The 19,026-nt window shown below is 40.4% G+C and overlaps 1 long non-coding RNA gene across 4 annotated transcripts in view; it reads left to right on the top strand.

The window, feature by feature from the left end:
- Window positions 1–19,026, top strand: part of LOC141746496 (uncharacterized) — a 219,762-nt gene that overhangs the window by 158,807 nt on the left and 41,929 nt on the right. Inside the window, exon 2 of one of the 4 annotated variants that reach the window (XR_012588377.1) lies at window positions 10,013–10,072. The exons of the other annotated variants lie outside the window; for them this stretch is intronic. This is a non-coding gene — a long non-coding RNA (uncharacterized LOC141746496). The remainder of the gene's footprint in view (window positions 1–10,012; window positions 10,073–19,026) is intronic. 4 annotated transcript variants of the gene reach the window in all.

Below are 19,026 nucleotides of genomic sequence, written 5' to 3' on the forward strand. Positions count from 1 at the left end.
CTTGAGGGTGCACGTTTCGGCAGACATGGTCAGACAGCAGTGCTCGCCTTTACATAGGTGTATCCTGCCACTACATCCACTCCTTCTCACAATCTTTGGAGCAAATATGGCATTGTTTTATGTATGCTACTAAACAGCGGACACACAAAAAGTCCTAACATCAAAAATGAAGTTGATAGTTTGGTGCTATTCATCAGTATCCCAGGTATACAGCCTTTCCCATCACCTAAGCATCCTTGCTTGCTGGCTTTGTGCTGTGGTCCATGGAGAATCAAGGTATAATTAAGCCTGGATTACATTGGCTCAGGAGTGAAGAGGGGCTTTGCTGCGCCGAAGAATTTTCTGTGACGCCTATGTTTAAACCACACAGTTTACCTGTAATTTTACGTATTTTTAAACTAGGTCTAAGTGAACCGATTGAACAGCTTTTGTGTATAGGGGAAGGTGACGAGAATGTTATGCCAATTAGCGCAGCACCAAATTGCTCAATAACTCAATAGCTCAAGTAAAGACAGCTGTAAATCTCAGAGCAGCTGTCATGCACACCCAGTGAGAAGTTCAGCATCTGAAATGCTTGTCTAGAGACATGGCTGAGGAGATTAAGCCTTGTAGGCATTATGCATGATCTGAGAAGAGGCCCTGGATGAAGTCGTATGGAAGGGTTGATCCGTGTATGTTAAATCAGGTGAGGTGATATGCAATTAGCAACTACTTGTTAGGTGAAACATTATACAAAAAGCCTTAGTGCATCTCCCAGCAAACACAATCCGCTGGGAATAAGAAAAGTGATGATTGCTGTTAGACTTGATAAAGACAGGAGGAGTAAGTTTTACCTGCTAATACAGCAGGGTTTTTTTGTATCCCCCTCAGCTGTAACCAGCTCAGGTGGAGATGCAACATCTAAATAGCTGGCTCACTGACTTGTTTGCTATGTAATATGAGCAGAATTCACAGAATTTTGTCATTTTAGTTGCATAAATCCAGACTTGAGACCTGTCTAAATCTTGAGAGAGGGTGGAGAAAAAAAAAAAAAGGCACTCTAGATTACTGTTATCACGGTGAGATGAACTCTGCACTAGGACTGCCTGTCATTTCAATTTCCCCTAAAAAGGAAGCGGATGAATAGCTCATGTGTAGATGTGTATTGCAGAATCACCTAGATTTTAATCCTATAAGATAGAAAACAGGTTGAATAAGGGGGTCATACTCATTGTTATGGATATTACTGCTGACTGTGCCTTCTGTTACGCAGTTTTCAGAAGGTGTGCATCAGGGAATAATTTGTTTTCATTGCTTCTGTGTTATTAATTGCCTGCTATGACAACCTTTTCACCTATTACTTTGTATAATGCGTAGTCATCTCCAACCAGCATGGGTCAGCGTGACATCGATTAAAGCTCAAAATGAAGAAACAAGTGTTATGAGAGAAGTATGGTTTTGTGCTCAAAATAAGCACTTAACTGGACTAGTGTGCACTGTGTTACCCATTGTGCTTCATTTTAGAGTTTCCTGAATCATAATCAAGGTGACTAATGGTCCCACAGTCTTCCCAGCAAAGTAACTATTTACATGTCAGGTTGAAAAGAAGTCAACATTACACAATTTCAAAGATGAAGACAAATTCAAATTATGGTTTGTGTCACCATCCCTTTCCCCGAGATTAGAGCAGTCTAATTATGAAATATATTTATTTCTTACATGGGGCTTTAACGTACCACTGTGACGCAGTAACGCACAAGTGACAGTGAGCCATCTATGGTTCACATAAAGGTCTAATTTAAACCCATAAACGTGTGATGAAAAGAGGAAACTCAGAGGAAGCGGTGGCTTTCTGTTTTACCTCTTTCCTTATACTTGCTTTGTATATTTGCGTATGTTATTAGCTGGAGGGTTATATTTGTAAAAGGTAGGCAGACCTGCACAGCTGGGAATATGTTGTTTTTCTCTGAAGTTTGCTTCTAATATTTGAATCCTTTTACTCGTTATGAAAGGCTCACGTGAGATGAATTCTATAATTACAGTTGCAAATAGGACCTCATGGAGCAATGCCTTATTTTTATGGTTGGAGTAACTGCCTGCCCTGGTTGCGGAAATCCACGTGTCGTGGTTTAACCCCAGCCGGCAATCTGGACCATGCAGCCATTCACTCACTGCCCCCCCCCACCCTTGGCGGGACAGGGAGAAGAAGGAGAAAAGGAGGGGAAAAACTCATGGGTTGAAATAAAGACTGTTTAATAGAACAGTAACGGAAGAGAAAAAAAAATAATAATGGTAAAAGAATAAACAAAATAAAGTGATGCAATACAGTTGCTCTCACCACCCGATGATCGGTTGCCCAGCTCATCCTGAGCAGTGATCATGGATTCCTGCCCCCCGGCCAACCCCCATGTATATACTGAGCATGATGTCTATGGTATTTATATACCGAGGATGATGTCTATGGTATGGAATATTCCTTTGGCCAGCACGTCCTGTCTGTGCTCCCTCTCAGCTTCTACGGGAAGCTGAAAAAGTCCTCGACTTACTATAAACATGACTTAGCAACAACTAGACCAATATGTGTTGTCAATTTTATTATAATACTAAATCCCAAACACAGCAGCTACTAGGAAGAAAGTTAGCTCCATCCCGACTGAAACCAGGACCCCAGGCTAAAGGAAATCTCAAGGGGGTCGCTTAGCTCATCATCCAGCTCTAAGGCATGACTAGATATACCTGCGTCATTTGTGACAGAACTCAAATCTCCATCCATGAAGCCTGGCTATGGAGCTTGCAGAGTTTCTACCAGGGTTCCACAGTGGAGAAAGGTGCAGGTTAGACATTTAGAGAAATTCCTAGAGCACTCTCTTACTCCATCTTAAGGCTGTTACTTCTTCTCTTTATCACAAATAGATTACTCCTATATTACAGAAAACTTACATATACTTGACTACAGCCATTATGTGCCTGTTCAGTTTTGCCTAGCCAAAATAAACAGCATTCTAGGACTTTTTTCTTATATTCGCTAACATTTCCTGAGAAGCTGATTATTGTCATTCACCTTCTCTGGAATATGTCCAGCAAGTCCAGCTTGGTCTTACTTGAACTGCAGCATAGTGCTTTAGTGCTTTATGCCACATACAGTAATTTCTCAAGGCTGTCCTACTGGGTAGCAGAACATTGCTGTACTTCACCCATCTCTTACGTGACACTCTTGTCCATACATCTCAGTATATTTTTTGCCTTCCTCTCAGTAGCTTCTGTGCTATGTTATTATCTAGCTGCTTCTCTGTTGACCTGCTCCTTTGCCTCTAATCCCTCACCTGGAGTTTGCACAGCTTATTATTTGTCTCTGTGTACAACGTGGCACTTGCCTTTATGAAATTGCATCTTATTTCTCTTCCCCTCCTCCCCCCCGGCTCCAATTGTCTCTCCAGTTAGTCAGGCTTGTTTTGAATTCCAGACCTCTCTTCCTCAGTTTGAGGATGTCTGTGAAGTTAAAAGCTTGCTTGCTACTCCGTCATCAGGGTCGCTAATGAAAAATATTGAATAGTACTGAGTTACTGCTCACTACACCTTCCATTTTGGCACTGATAAACTGATTCTGTGACTATAGGTTTCCAGCCAGTTAGATACCTGCTTGACAGGTGTTGTTCCCCAGTTCACTTGTGAAACACTGGCACTAGAAAACCAACGGTCTACTTGTTAAACTTGGTGACCGCATTTCTGGCTCTTTGATAAACAATGAAGGGAGTAGACATCAATCCATGGTAAAACTTTGAAGGAAAACTTGTCCTACGAACCAAGGCTGTTTTTATTGCTAAACCAGAAAGTTGTCTCAAACCCTGCTTATGTAGTGAAACCAGTACGATCTCTCAGACACAACCATTAGCAAGTCTGTGGATCTGTTCCCTTCCAGGGAGGCTGGAGTAAATTTTGGTAAAAGACACCTGTCTCTATTGTTCTGGTGACCTTTGGACTGCTTTGAATTTTCCATCCACTGTATCAGCAGATGCACAGTTTCGGTGTCCAGTGATCAGACTCCAAATACATATACCACACAGGCATCCTCTGTGGTTTGTAGGGAATGGCGATACATGGGTTTTCTATAATTTTCTGGCCCTCCTTTTCTCCCTCCTGGGGAAAATCAAACAACTCAAGCACTTGAAGTCTCTCTTTTTTCAGTTCTCTCCAGTTCTCAGCAGGGATTTCTACTTAACGTCCCCTGACACTTACTGAGGGCCACTGGTTGTTTTTACCTAGCTAAGCAGCAGCTACTTCTCATTTTATTTCTGAGACCTCTTTAGAAAGGGGATGCCATTCATTACAGCTTATAGGCGTATCAGCCGGGAGAGATTGTTTCAAATAACTAATTTTATTCTTTTTAGTTTTCCTCTCCAACAGATTCATTAATAAGGGATGGAATAATGGAACAGATTTCTCCCAAACAGTTATAAGAACACAGAGCTAGGCAAAATCTGGTTTGCAGGACCGGGTTGATTATCATTTGGAAAATGGCAATGAATATAAGTTGCAAGTGGGGTTAAGGAGATTCTGGTTTATTGTTTAAACATTAACCTTTCTTAAACTGTCTTTAGCCAGTAACCTAACCGTGACATGGAATTGAGCTTGGAATATGTGTGCTAGTTGAATAAGAAAAAATAATGTGAGAGTATATTATTTTCTTTCATTCTGTTACTTTTAAGGGATTCAAATGAGCAGATTTTGTAAGTTAAACTATATTAGCAGCTTCATTGCTGTATGTCATATACATGTACTAGTTGTGTACATTTAAGCCTTCATGCAAATCTAGAAGCCAACAGTTGTATCTGCTTTCTCCTATTCTGTTTATTTCATTGGCTGAATAGTGTTGCAAGCTAAGATTTCACTTATCACTTATAATTGTTTTCTGACATACAATACATTCATTTGAAATCAATGTTCATGACCTGGAAGCCGCTCCATAGTAGTGGCAGATCTGAAAGTACAACAAAGAGAACCTATTTTTGACGCAGGAGTGTTTGCTGGTAAATTGACTGAAAGTTTCAGAAGTGACTTCCGAGTTTTCTTGATGGATTAATACCATGAGCAGCATCCTCTTTAAAATAACGGAAGTCTTGAGTATGTGGTGTAATGGATATTTTAAAGGAGGTAATGCATCCATACCTCTACTGGGGATTATCATTTATTACGAGAAACCATTTTCATACGCAATATAGACGTTACTCATCAGTAATCAGTAGCTTCTAGATTTTCTTTTATATGGACCCAGGTGGCAACTAAAGTTAAATCAAATGTCCATGTGCTGTTGTCCAAGATACAATCTTAATAATTGGTGGTCCTGGAAACAACAGGGCTTTAGGGACGTGCTAGTTCAAATGGTATTTCAAAGACCTAAGGAATGCAATCAGTAGTTGAGGGCATTATGCAGATTTTCAGAGAGACGGAATTTTATCAAGAGTAGAGTGACAAATATAATTATCAGTTTAAACAGACTGGGTAAGAAAATCTAACAATTAAGACAAACTTACAGATCTTAAAATGTAAATGTTTGAGTTGAACATGTTTGTTAAAGCCTTCAAATGTGCAACTGACAAAAAACTTTCAAGTACAACTGAGAAAATAGCAGTTTAAATGACTTTAAAATGAAAACAGAGCATAGCAACTTCTTCTGTCTGAAGGTACCTAGACAAGGAAATGGAAATATTTGTTTCTTTGAGAAAGCTAGAACAGTCACAGTCATAGTGCTAGGCTGGGGAAATTGCAAGTGGGATCATATGGGAAGATTCTTGCCCTAAGAATGACTCAAAGCCAAGAAAACTGACTCCCAAACCTGGAGTCCTTCCTGGTGCTCAGCCCCAGTGAGCGTCCCACAGAGACCCTTGCTGGTCCTGGTCCCGAGGTGCTGAGGGACATGTGGCCATTTCAGCTTGCAAGGGGGTCAGTCCCCCACCAGCAGACTTAGCCAGGAACATTTTCTGTTCCTGTTTCTTGGAAATCCTTGCAGGAGTTACTTACAGGGGAATGCTGTCTTCATAATAACTTCAGTAGATTTCCTTGTGCATTTCTCTTGTACCTGCTCTAAGAAATTTTGAAGTTTCAATATAACCTATAAACTCATAGTAGTTATTCTTAGATCTGCTATAGGTAAATATTTTGTCCTTGGGATAGCTAAGAAAGCAAAATGAAAATCATAGCTTTAAAGCTCCCACTGACTTCCATGGGATTAGATTCATCCTTTAATCTCATTGACAAAATTGAATCTGCAATAGCAGTCGTTAGTAATTGTGGGAAAAATGACTGGATTATTCTTTTCCACAGATTAAGATTGCAGGCGAAACAGATTTATGGTACCATTTGAAATTCAATAGCAGTATGATGGTTTGCTCTTTATATCCATCGAAAAAATCTACAAAATAGCAACACTAGTTCTGCAGATTTACAGAAGCTGGCAGTGATAAACCTAAAATAAAATGCTGCCTAATCTGAATACCTGGGGAAAAAAATGCTTTCCTTGCATTCAAAAACTGGTGAGAAGTAAACTAGCTAATTTTCTGAAACTAGGATCTCCACCGCAATTTTATTTCCTACGAATGGTTTGGATGACAAATGACAGAATTTATAGTCTATAGAAAGAAATAGCTAAGAAATAGCTGCCTTGTAATGGCAAACATAAAAGCAAAATTGAGTTGAGTAATCATTTTCCTTTTAGAGCTGGCCACAACTGTAAAGAAACTTAATTCACTGCTATTTATGTTGCTAATGTTTGAATGCATATTAACATGGTGCTATGATGATAAGGACCACAAATGAAAAGGACATTACTGAGGGCATGTTAGGAATTTGTTTTTTCCATTCCTGGTTTTAGCTACAAAGACTGATTTCTAAACTCTAGTTTCCTTTACTCTGCAGAGTTTATATTAGTAAAAGTCCCATGGAGCTTGTTGCAGCGAGCTCTTGTGATCTTCATTCAAACACCGGTTGTTGTCAGGTTGTATAAGCTTTGCTGAGGAGCAGGGACCCATGGGACCCACAGCACTAACCCTTGGTTAGTGGTGCATATATTATGAGAAAATGCAGAATTACTGTGGTATGCATGGAGAAAGGAAAGACCTTGGGCTTCAGGGCATAGCGCTCTCTTCAACCTGCGAAAGCCAGAAAGAAACTTAAATTGTAGCTCTTTCCAGTCTTGCAAGAAACCCTGTGGAAGGAAAATTTCTGTGATAACGGTTGGTATTGACAAGGGCCTAACACAGACCGAAAACAAGAGGCTGCTTTAAAGCAGGTGCTTACAGATTTCTTCAAGCTCTTCTAAGCCACTTCTAAATCATTCTAGACAAATTCAAATTATTCAGTGGAACTGAAAGCGATGCTTTCCAAAATACAAACCCAAAAATTTCAAGGAACTCGAGCATTTTGGAACACTCTGTCTTGGCTGTTTGATTGACTTAAAAAACTAACACAACAAAAAGTAGGTAGCATTTGGAGTTGCTGGCACACTTGCATGTAAGGAACTAACTGATTTATTATAAATGGGAGTCCAAAAATATTTCTGATAGAGAGGACAGCTTATCTGCCATCAATAATAGCATCAGGCACTGACACAGCATGAGCTGTGCTTCTGCCAGCTCTGTTGAATAATAAAAACTTTCTAGGGATGGAAGCGAAATCCTCTACTGTGGCATATCTCTGTATAGCTTAGGGACTTTGGTGAAGTGAAGTGGATGTTCAGATTTTTAGATTACACCATTAATGCATGTGATATCCCACCACCATTTGGTTACCTACCAAAGTATGCGTACCGTGTTACAGGGTACTGTCTCCAGATTTCATTTCAACTTTTTAATTGAAATTGTCAAGAAAAGGATATTGGAGTTTATTCCGCTACATTTGGTCTTACAAAAAAATGGGGGGGGGGGAGGGCAAAAAACCCTGTGAGCTTTTCAAAATTTAAATCAACATAATTTTTCTATCTAAAATTTATCTGAAAGGAAGGTTTGTTGTTAAAACTTCCTCGAGCAACTATCTGTGCCAGCACTGTTTGATTTCTACCTACTCGAGGTCCTTTAGGTCACCAGCCTAGCCGGCTCCCGTTTAAACTCTACTCACAGAGTTTATAAAAATGTCATCAGGCAGTTTCAATATGCAGTTAAGTAATTCATAAATGTTTCCTTTATTAACACTTCCTCAACTTTCTGTTAACGTTTTTCAGGTGAACATGCAGCACAGGTTAGTTGTGTACACAGCTGGTGATGTCCCGGTATGTTGCTGCAGGGAGCTGCCGTGAGGGCTGAGGTGTGAAGTCACGTGGAATTCGAAATCCAACTTTTCTGAAGGGCTGTCTCCAGCCCAGCTAATGCAGAGGCGTCCGAACGAATGTGCCTTAGGCTGGATGAATGGAGTGGGAATTGCGGAGATGGAGGTTGATGGTCTTTTGGATTGCAGTTGCAGCATCTTTTTTTTTAAAGATGACCTTAAAACTGGAGTAATATTTACAACAGGCTCCGCATTCACATCTGTAACTCTGAAAAGGTGTGTGTAAAGTCATATCAAATCATAGAACAACACTGACTGTTCTCAAATTTTTGTGGAGGTTCTGCTAGGACTTCCTTTTCTCCAGAAGGAAGACGTGCGCTTGAAAGCATCAGTCCTCCTTACCTGGCTTCCACACCACGTAGACCAGAAATCTGTGGATTTTAGGCTTTCGCTAAGCACGCACCTAAAAAAAAAAAAAAAAAAATTAATTTATTGTTCTGGAAGTTGAGCAGGCAGTTTGTCTATCCGTAGTCAGCAAATGAAAGGCATGCTTAATTACCCACAGCAGCTATTTAATTAAAAGTTTCTCGCATAGGTAAACTACTAGACCTCTGTTTGTTTTAAAAAAAAAAATCCTATCACAGATGAAAAACTATATTTGTTCAGTTTAAGACTTGTTTTCAGATGTGCGGTGTGAGTTTGTTTGGAAGTGAGTTGCAATGACAGTGGCAGCATGCTCTGTGCTGATCTGATCCAGCACCTTCTGAAGAGAGAGACGCAAATTAGACCTTGCTGAAATGAACCTATTTTGTCCTTGATTCTTCAAAGGGATTCAGTTTCTCTGAGTATTTCTGCCAGAGCAACCTTTATATAAACAAAACTGTTCTGTAAAAAGTAGCTTTCACGGAAATGGCAAATACCCATAAAATCAGGATATACATAAATTGAAATAATTGTTCAACCTTCTGTGACAGGCTTTAATTGATCTCCCAAAAAGATATTTGCCCACTTGATAATCATCAACATTTCCAGTACTGTGACCTCGCCTTTGTCAACTCTTTGTTAACTAACAGTTATAGATTTCAGGGGAACAACACAGAGGCAAAGATAGTCTTGGAAATCAAGCTTTTTACCTTCTAAAGTAATTGAAGCTGACGGTATTCAAGATTCCGTCAGACACAAGTCTTGAGTCTTTGTGGGTCTTCTCACAGTAGTTTACTTTTGGAAACCTTGTTTTGTCGTTCAGTACATAGAAGTCTCAGGTATGAGCACTGCAGTGATCAGTGTTTGGAGAGGAAGAGTGGGAGTTAAAGTAGCTGGTTTATGTTCTTTGCATCTGTAAAAACTCAGACCTTTTCAGCGTCTCTCAGTAGAAAAAGGAATAAACAAATGCATGGTTCTTGAAAAGCACTTGGGAGACTCATGTGTAGCAGGCAGAAAAAGTAAGTTAACATGGTTATTTGTTGACTTAAAGAACAGTGTAATCGGAGTACGTCCTCCAAAAGTGCATACACATAACTATTTGGCTTTAATCAACTATAATGATTATATTGCTCTGCGAAATTAATTTTTATATTGGCACAAGTAAACCCTAGTTTTATTTATAGTGCATTTTGGTAACAGATCCCCTAAAACGTAGTGCTTTGAATTATACACATCTCATGTTTGCATCTGTTTCTGCAGTATATTTGTCCAAAAATGTCTTGGAAACTCTACAGATAAGATTTGTGAAAGAGACCGTGAGGGATATTATTTATGAGTTGTCTTTCCTCTTTAGGTTTTCCAAAATATAGAGGAAATGCTGAAGGCCTACTGGATATTACTGTTTCTGCAACTGGTGAGCAAATATTGGTTGGCTCTTCCAAGGATCGGTAGTCTGTGTTTTCATTAACGTTCACCTCAAAATGAATTAACTGCATTTTCAGACAAATTCAAGGGGACATGTTGCTTTCTACACTGTGTAAGAATTTAAGCAGAGCGCCAATTTCTTTCTCCAACTCTCTTTCATTCATAGCTTCCAGAAATATTTACAGCAAAAGTTCAAAGCAATTTCTGCTTCCTTAGCTGGGTGTTTCTCGTGTGCAAGTAGTAAACATCTACGCATATCAAATATATTTCCTTTCCCTAGTTAGATTGTGTAGGGTATGATATTGCAGCATTGTAGCAAGTGTCCAGTGCAAGACGTTGTAAGAGAGGAAGATGATTTCATTTCAAGACAAATATAATCTCACATTCACCCTCTCACATCCATATACTTTTAAGCACCAAGAGGTGTCCGTACCAGGATGTGTATCCGGGTGATCTGAACAGGGCTTTTGCAATGAAAAAGAGGACAAGATACGCACCAGCAGATCTGTGTTGTATCTCCTGGGTTCTTAGGTTGATGACCATGTGTTTGTTTTGGATGTCTTCTCCACCTGTTAGGAGCTGACAGCAGTTGTGACATTCTGCTTCTCCATCCTATCCCACCTCTTTGAGTCATAAGGATTTACTCACAGTCCTTTCCCTCCTGGCTTCCTGGTTCACATGTCCCAGGAAGCTGCACATCCTCCTGAGTGCTGGGCTCTGGATGACCTGTTAATCCAGGAGCCATCAGCACCTGCTCCTGCTATAGCTGCTCTTCTCCTATTGCTCCCATTTCTTCTCCATTTGTATCAATCTTCATATTTCTGTTACGATTCTGCAATTGTCAGCATCACTGGTGCTATGTTACTATATGCAGAGAGGCAGTTCCAGGCCAGCTGACCCACCTAGGGTGTGCGACCTTTCACTGCTCAAGTATTGACAGCCTATTTGCACTGAAACTGGAGGATCCAGATGCTGGTTTAGTATTTCTTCCACAAAGTAAGTCTACCTTAGAAAGTTTTGCAGATTTTCATGGTTTCAGTTGGGATAGAGTTTAGATGGTAACTTTTTTGCTAGCAGCTGATGTAGTGCTATGTTTTGGATTTGGGATGAGAAATACTTTTGATAGCACATTGGTGTTTATATTTGTTGCTGAGCAGTCCAGGCCTTTCCTGCTCCTCACACCACCCTGCCAGTGAGTAGGCTGGGGGTGCACAAGGAGTTGGGAGGAGACACAGCCTGGACAGCTGACCCGAACTGACCAGAGGGCTATTCCATGCCATGGGACATCACGCTCAGTATATAAAGCTGGGGGAAGAAGAAGGAAGAGTGGTGGGGACATTCAGAGTTATGGCATTTGTCTTCCCAAGTAACTGTTACACATGATGGAGCCCTGCTTCCCTGTAGATGCTGAACACCTGCCTGCCGATGGGAAGCAATTAATTAATTCCTTGTTTTGCTTTGCTTGTGCGTGCAGCTTTTGCTTTACCCATGAGTTTTCTCACTTTTCTGACTCTCTCCCCAGTCCCAAGTGGGGGGAGTGAGTGAGCGGCTGCATGGTCCTATCTGCCAACTGAGGTCAAACCACGACACAGATAGAGGGAAACTTTTAAATTCATGATAACAAAACCAAATCTCCAAAGTTTTTAAAATGTTCACCCTGTCTGTCTGTCTAAAAAGTAGATTGAAGGACAGTTTTGAGTTACCACAAGATGTTGCCTGAAAGAATTCACTCCACCTGGGTGAAAATTCATGCATTTTGATGTGAATTAAAAAAAAAGAAAAATTAAACTGTATGAAGTGAGAATAAAACCATAGAATGGGATCTTGGCAAAATTGACAAGTTTTCCAGAATAAACCATTTCTCTCTAGGTATTTTAGGGTCTATAATAAGCAGTGCTGTTACATAATTGTAAATAACTTAATTAGCTGCCAGAGCTGATTAAAAACTGTTTTTATAAATCAACTTTAAAAAAACCTCTCTCTCTTGCTACTCTGCTAAACTGATAATACAGAAGTGATTCCTTTATTGAACTGAGTTCTAGTGTTTCACTGGTGTAAAATCTAATTTTGTGTTAAGTATGCAGAGAAGTAACATTCCCGGAAATAAGACATGCAGCTCTCCCATAGCTGTCCAAGGGCATGCTGTGCTCCCTCTGTTTCTTAAACTGGGTAAGATTGCTGCCTATCTGCTGGAAGAGTAGGAGACCATCCGTGGTTCTGGAGGTCCACTGCACCATCCTGCTGTTGCTTTGTTTGCTTGCACTGTACCAGTGCCTTAAAGCTGTTCTGTTCTTGTTTCAGTGGAGTTTAACGGGGAGAAAAAAACCAACCGCGTTGCATTACGTTTTGTTCAAGGAAGGTTTTCCACTTTTTCTCCTACCCCTTTCCAGCTCTTGGGTGTTGTGCTATTTGAGGAAATGGAGTATGAATAGGCCAATGAGACACAGTTATGTACAGGGCAGCCTGGCAATCAGTACTATTCTTTATCTTTCCCATGCATCTTGTAGTTAGCTCAGCTCCCATACAGCAGGGATGCCCAGCTTGTTACCTGTATATTTAATCTTCCCTGAGTAAAGGGAAGGCATTTTGTATCCTCACCTCGTTTACTCTCATTTACATCTTATGATCTTTTATTCATGTCTCACAATTGCCCTTCAATTTAAACGTTTTTAAGCACTGATATCATATAAATGTAAGAAAAAAAATATAAGCATCATTCATGCAACCTTATTATTGGGCCGCTGGGGCAAACTAATTCCCACTCTTGCTGCAGACAGGTGAAAAGAGATGAAGTTTATCACTGAGGCCTTGGACTGCTGCTGTGATCAAGAGGCATTTGGTGTGTCTGAGAATTTATCTTCCTACCTGGTCTGTTAGCCTTCAAAATAGCTAGTACGAAAATGTTACTATTCTGATTTTGTTTCTCCTGCATGCAGTGGCAGAATCTTAATCTAGTTGATCAATTATCCTCAGGGAAAGAGGGCAAGTAATAGAGTTTTCATATCTGTACTGGTTTAAAGAAAGGAAGCAGCACTTGGATAATTAAAGGACTGTTTAATTAAGTGAATCTGAGAAATCATTGGGATGCCTAATTCCAGTTTTAAAAGCAGAATAAGTCTCTAGAAACTTGTCCAACTTCCAAGACAAAGAAAATTGTCCCAATAAAAAGCACCCTTTGACCCATGGCGTATTTTTCTGTTATAGTTTTAGGGACAGGGGGAAGAATCCTTTCTTCAACAAAATAATAGTATCAATTTCTAAATCCTCTACAAGACAAAATGTGTTTCTTGGCATAGATTTAAATGATCCCACTTGCTTTCACATATCATCCAGACTGAAAAAAAGTGCCATTAATCCCATGAGCCGCAGGTGATCATTTTGTTACAAGTGTCAACCTCTGAACTTCTGATCTCAGGTTTGGGATATCATATTCTGGGTTTGGGAATGCTTTTGCTGGGGTTTCTACAATTCTCTTTGAAATAAGGAGCAAATTAAAAGAGAAGACAAGATGAATTGAAAGACACACAAAAAAATAATTCTGCTGTAGAGAGGAATATGTTTATTCTCTTTTCCTATGAGCTTCTTTCTGATTATCCTCTCATTCTTAACCCTAAGGAAGTTAGTACCTGTTCTGAGTGCTGTATTGGCCAACGAATATTCGTAAATAAATATCAGGGATAGTAGCATGGGAAAGAGATACAAGAACTCAATTCTTACATTATTAATGGGCAAATCGGCATTCAGAATTTGGGGTGTAGCTCTGGAGATATGGAGGTGGTTGTGTTTCATTTTTATTTCCTTAAGCCCGACCCTCTTTGTTGCCAAAAGCAAGTTTCTGTTTTTCAGCTAACTTAAGATATTCAGCAGTGCTGTTTAATAATTCAGTTTACCTGAACCTGGGACTAAAATCAATACATACAAGTGAATGGAACTGCTCAAAACCATTGTGTTGGGGCCTTTATTGGACCTTACAGCACTGTAAAGGAACTGTTATGCTCAAAACCTTGTTTGTAGGCAAGGAGGAAATACACTTTGCATATATAGACAAGGATTTGTCATAAGGACAATTGAAAACATAACAGTTTAAATCAAGAAACATGTTAATTTTCACGCTTTCTTCTTCCTCACACTAGGATCCTGGTGGGATCATTTTTATGTTTGCTACTGCAATGTTACACCTTTTTCTCTCTTCATTGTCTGCAGCTCCATGTAGTTTCCAAATTAACTTACTGTATATGATAACTTGTCCATGTGTTAGATACTTTTTCTGTTTTCTTTGCAACCTCCAAAATCGTTTTTGTCTAGCTCCAGGTCTGCTTGTCTTTAACCATGGATAAGTTGTTTATAGCCATGGGGTCTCCAGTGCCAGCTCGTGCCCCATCCTAGAGTCATAGAATTAGAGAATCGTTTTGGTTGGAAGAGACTTTAAGATCATGGAGTCTCCAACCATTAACACAGCACTGCCAAGTTACCACTAAAACATGTGGCCTCAGCACTACATCTACACGTCTTTGAACTACCTCCAGGGATGGTGACTCCACCACTTCCCTGCGCAGCCTCTTCCAATGTTTCATAACCCTTTCAATGAAGAATTTTTTCCTAATCTGCATCTTAAACCTCCCCGCGTGCAGCCTGAGGTTGTTTCCTCTTGTCCTATTGCCTGTTACTTGGCAGAAGAGACCGACCCCCAGCTGGCTAGACCCTCCTTTTAGGTAGCTGTAGAGAGTGATAAGGTCTGCCTCTGCCTCCTTTTCTCCAGGCTGAACAACCCCAGCTCCCTCAGCCACTCCTCGTAACACTTGCTCTCCAGACCCTTCACCAGCTCCGTTGCCCTTCTCTGGACCCACTCCAGCGCCTCAATGTCTTTCTTGTAGTGAGGGGCCCAAAACTGAACACAGTATTTGAGGTGGGGCCTCACTAGTGCCGAGTACAGGGGGACAATCACTTCCCTAGCCCTGCTGGCCACACTATTCCTCATACAGGCCAGGATACTGTTGGCCTTCTTGGCCACCTGGACACACTGCTGGCTCATATTCAGCTGGCAGTCGACCAACACCCCCAGGTCCTTTTCTCCCAGGCAGCTCTCCAGCTACTCTTCCCCAGGCCTGTGGCGCTGTATGGGGTTGTTGTGACCCAAGTGCAGGACCCGGCACTTGACCTTGTTGAATCTCATACCATTGGCCTTGGCCCATTGATCCAGCTTGTCCAGATTCCCCTGTAGAGCCATCGTGCCCGCAAGCAGATCAACACTCCCACCCAACTTGGTGTCATCTGTAAACTTACTGGGGGTGCACTAGATCACCTCATCCAGGTTGATAAAGATGTTAAACAGAAACAGCCCCAATACTGAGCCCTGGGAAACACCACTTGCGTCCACCCCATGCCCCCTCTCCTCTCACTGCGTCGTGTGTTTCCCCTTTTCTGAGCCCCAGCTCTCGTACCAGCCTGTGTTTCTCTACGCTGTGTTATGCTGTTAGCTCTAAATATCTCATTCTGCATAGAACAAGTGCTTGTTAGTGTTGTCTATACCAAACTAGGGTTGTAGCACACAAAGACAAACAAAAGTAAAATAAATTAGCCACAGATGCCTGGTCAATTAGGGAAATTGCTGCCACAGTTAAACCGAGTAAAACAAAGCTGCAGACAGGATGAGAAACACTCGGACAGAGCAAGCCTGATCAGCCTCTGTCCTGAGGCCTTGCAAACTCAGCACCTAGCTTATGGCCTGTTACTAGCAATGGTAATACTGTACCATGACTTCAGAGATACTATCAAAAGGGACGATAAGCCCACAGGATAAGATCACTAGTTTCATCTTAGAGTACAGTGCTTAAAATATTTATACTTAAATATAGCCATACAACATATGAAAACATGAAAAAGTTAAGATATTTGTTCCTCCTACAGAAATCTATAATTTCTTTAGACGGACATTCCCAGATATAAAGTATATTATACTGCAGGAAAGGCTGACAGCATGTAGAAATGCTGATGAAATCAAAGCAAGCAATCATTGTAACAGCTCAAATCCTGAACTGGACCCAGCTACAATTAAATTCAACTGACTACAAAAGTTCAACTCGAAAGAGTTGGAATGGAAGTTTAAGATACCTAAGCAACTATAAACCTACTTGCGCAAAACATTATTTCTGGTGTATTTTAGTGCTTGCAAACTAGGATTAGCAGCGAGAGATCTTTCCGGGCAGGGTACAATACATTTTTATCTTTGGTCTGAACCTGACACGTGTGAGTCAGGCAGCGGGGGCTAGGCACGTATGGATTGAAGGACTGATGAGGCAACCTCAAAACCCACGTCAGCCAGAGCTTCCCACCAGAGTGACAGAGCCGTGGTGTTGCTAACGGTTATATGCACTTTTTAATGGGGCACCCATTATGCCAAAATGTTCACCCAATATTGAGTTGACCCACAGCTTTTGGAAAGCTCAAACTAACAAAAGATTAAGCCTTTTGAAATGTCAGAGTTTATGGACAGAAAGAAAAAGAAATGAATGGAGGAGAGCAGTGAGTGTATTCCTTCCATTGCTGGGGCTGGGGAGTTAACCATGGAGTTACTGCACAGGGGAAAGAAAAAAATGTTCAGTAATATCATGGCAAACTTTAAAGAGAAATGGTTGAGTACAGATTTAATGACAGCTTAATGACCAGCCATGCTAGGGGAAGAAGTTTGGTAACACTCTAGCTGTACTTAGCACTTATTAAATATACTTCGGTTAAAGTTATCTAAGGAAAAGTAGATTTGCTCTTCAGAGTTTTGGTAAAAGAGAAAAAAAATATTAATTGTACAATATCTTCCATATTTCTTTAGTCTGTCTGATACTATGGTATCAAGAATAATTACAATGTCCAAGCAGGTAGTTCATTTATTTTCTTCCATGTTAAAGAGAGAAATATTTTCTCAAGATGCGATTCCTCTTTCTGATCCCTGTTGAAAACACTGGTCCTGATGGTTTGTCCAAGTAATAACTTACCTTTCCAGGAAGCTTAACTGTGCAGTATTCTACATTAGTCACCAAGGAAAGACAGCCCAAAGTTTGAATTACTAACATGGGTCTCCTGAAAAGTAGCATCATTGCCTTTCATTGTCCCAAGTTCTCTGTTTGGCTTGGCCATTTATTTTCTCAGTGACACAGCGCCCAACTGTGGAGCATGAACAATAACAACAAAACCCCGTGCATTACAAGAGGACTGTGAGGTATACTGATATGGTAATGTGCTTTTTCTTTCCATCCACAGTTAGGGTAGGAGATGCACGTACATATTTAGGAGTTGTGAAAATAGCTCAAAATGCATTCTCAGCTTGTTTTATACTACTGTAAAATACTATAAAATAGTAGCAGCTATTTCAAGTAACCCATAATCTATAAAAGAAGCATGGGGATAAGGCACAGGTGGCTGATTGGAAATGGTAATGATCAGGATAAAGTAAGAAACAGAACAACTCTTTCCTGTTTTCCAGCTCTGTTTGTTCTGGTTCATGGCAGAGCCCCAGGGGCTCCTGAGGTGCATCCCAGGCATACTTATCGGCTCTCCAACAGGTGATGTTTAGAAACCCTCTAGCAAACTTCCTATTCATATGAAATTGGGCAAGTTACCGCAAAGGGACAAGGACCAAATGAAGGTGGCCAGGTCAGGAACACAGTGGAAGCCTTCTGTTTACCAGCCTCCTAGCTGGGTTTGTTCAGAAATGCCACAGGATGAATTCTGGTGCTATCAGTCTCTTCCCTCTGACAGGAAAAAGCAGGAATAGAGTTCATTTTATAAAAAGACACACTGTGCAATTGATGACTGTCAAAGGCAGATTTTGATAACTAATAATAGAAAGGTCAGAGTCAAAAATGCAATAGCTAATACATCGTTTTCCCAGAAACTGAGTAGCTGCTACAGGTTATCATGGACATCTGTAATAGTTTCAGGCTAGAAATTGTGGGTAATTTAAGGGCAGACTGTTGTCATTTAGGTCTTTCTGTGATCTATTTACTCATCCCTCTGGTAGAGTAATAAAAATTCTTCTTCTCTAGAAGTCATATAGAAAATAACAAATATGAGAGTAATGATGTGACATTCTGTCATAGCCTGTGATTTGTTAGATAGCCTTTTTGTGGACCATTTTTGGAAGATGGTATTATATAAACATATTTGCAAAAGGAAGATTTACTCTTCTTAAGCAGTTTTCCAATAAATCATATGTAGTCTTTGAACTGTGTCTACTGAACGTTTTCCTGGAACAGTGATGTTCCATGTCACTTACAACTATTCTAAAAAGCTATTACAGAAATTGTAGTTACCTGCTAACTCAACTCTGGATAGTAGTGACAAAGATACCTGGAATATGTGTTTTGGTTACCAATAATACATCATGAAACATGGTGGGTGGATGGAACAAAACTATCTTTAAGGTCCCTTCCAACCCAAACCATTATATGATTCTAAAGGCAAGCAATTAACAATACATCAGGAGCAACTCTCCCTCCTTTGTGACAAAAACTTCACAGGTGCTGACAATCAGGCTTAAGCAGGGATTGACCCAAAGGATACAGAGAAAGTTCAAGGCTAAACTCTCAAGAAGGGGTTTCTGAGAGGGCTTTGACAACAAAATGACTCTCCTTAGGAGAGAAAACTTGACTTCAGTGTGACTGAAATAGCACTGTTGTTTGGACTACAGGAGGACAGAGATGCTTTTCTTTCATCTGCATTTGAAAAGCTCAGATATGACAAGGTCCTTAGAGTGCCTTTAGCTTCCTTCTGTTATGGTCAAGGAGCTAAGGCCAAACTGTACTTATATATATATAACATCTTTAAACCATAGCTTCTTCAAACTACACCGTGCAGATACTTGCTAGGCATTTCATGGAAGTTTAAATGATTTTTCCTGTAAAATGTACAGTCCGGTTTTTATTTTTTGATATTTGTAATCTAGAGACG

The sequence above is a fragment of the Larus michahellis genome, chromosome 7, assembly GCF_964199755.1.
Source record: "Larus michahellis chromosome 7, bLarMic1.1, whole genome shotgun sequence".
Lineage (NCBI taxonomy): Eukaryota > Metazoa > Chordata > Aves > Charadriiformes > Laridae > Larus > Larus michahellis.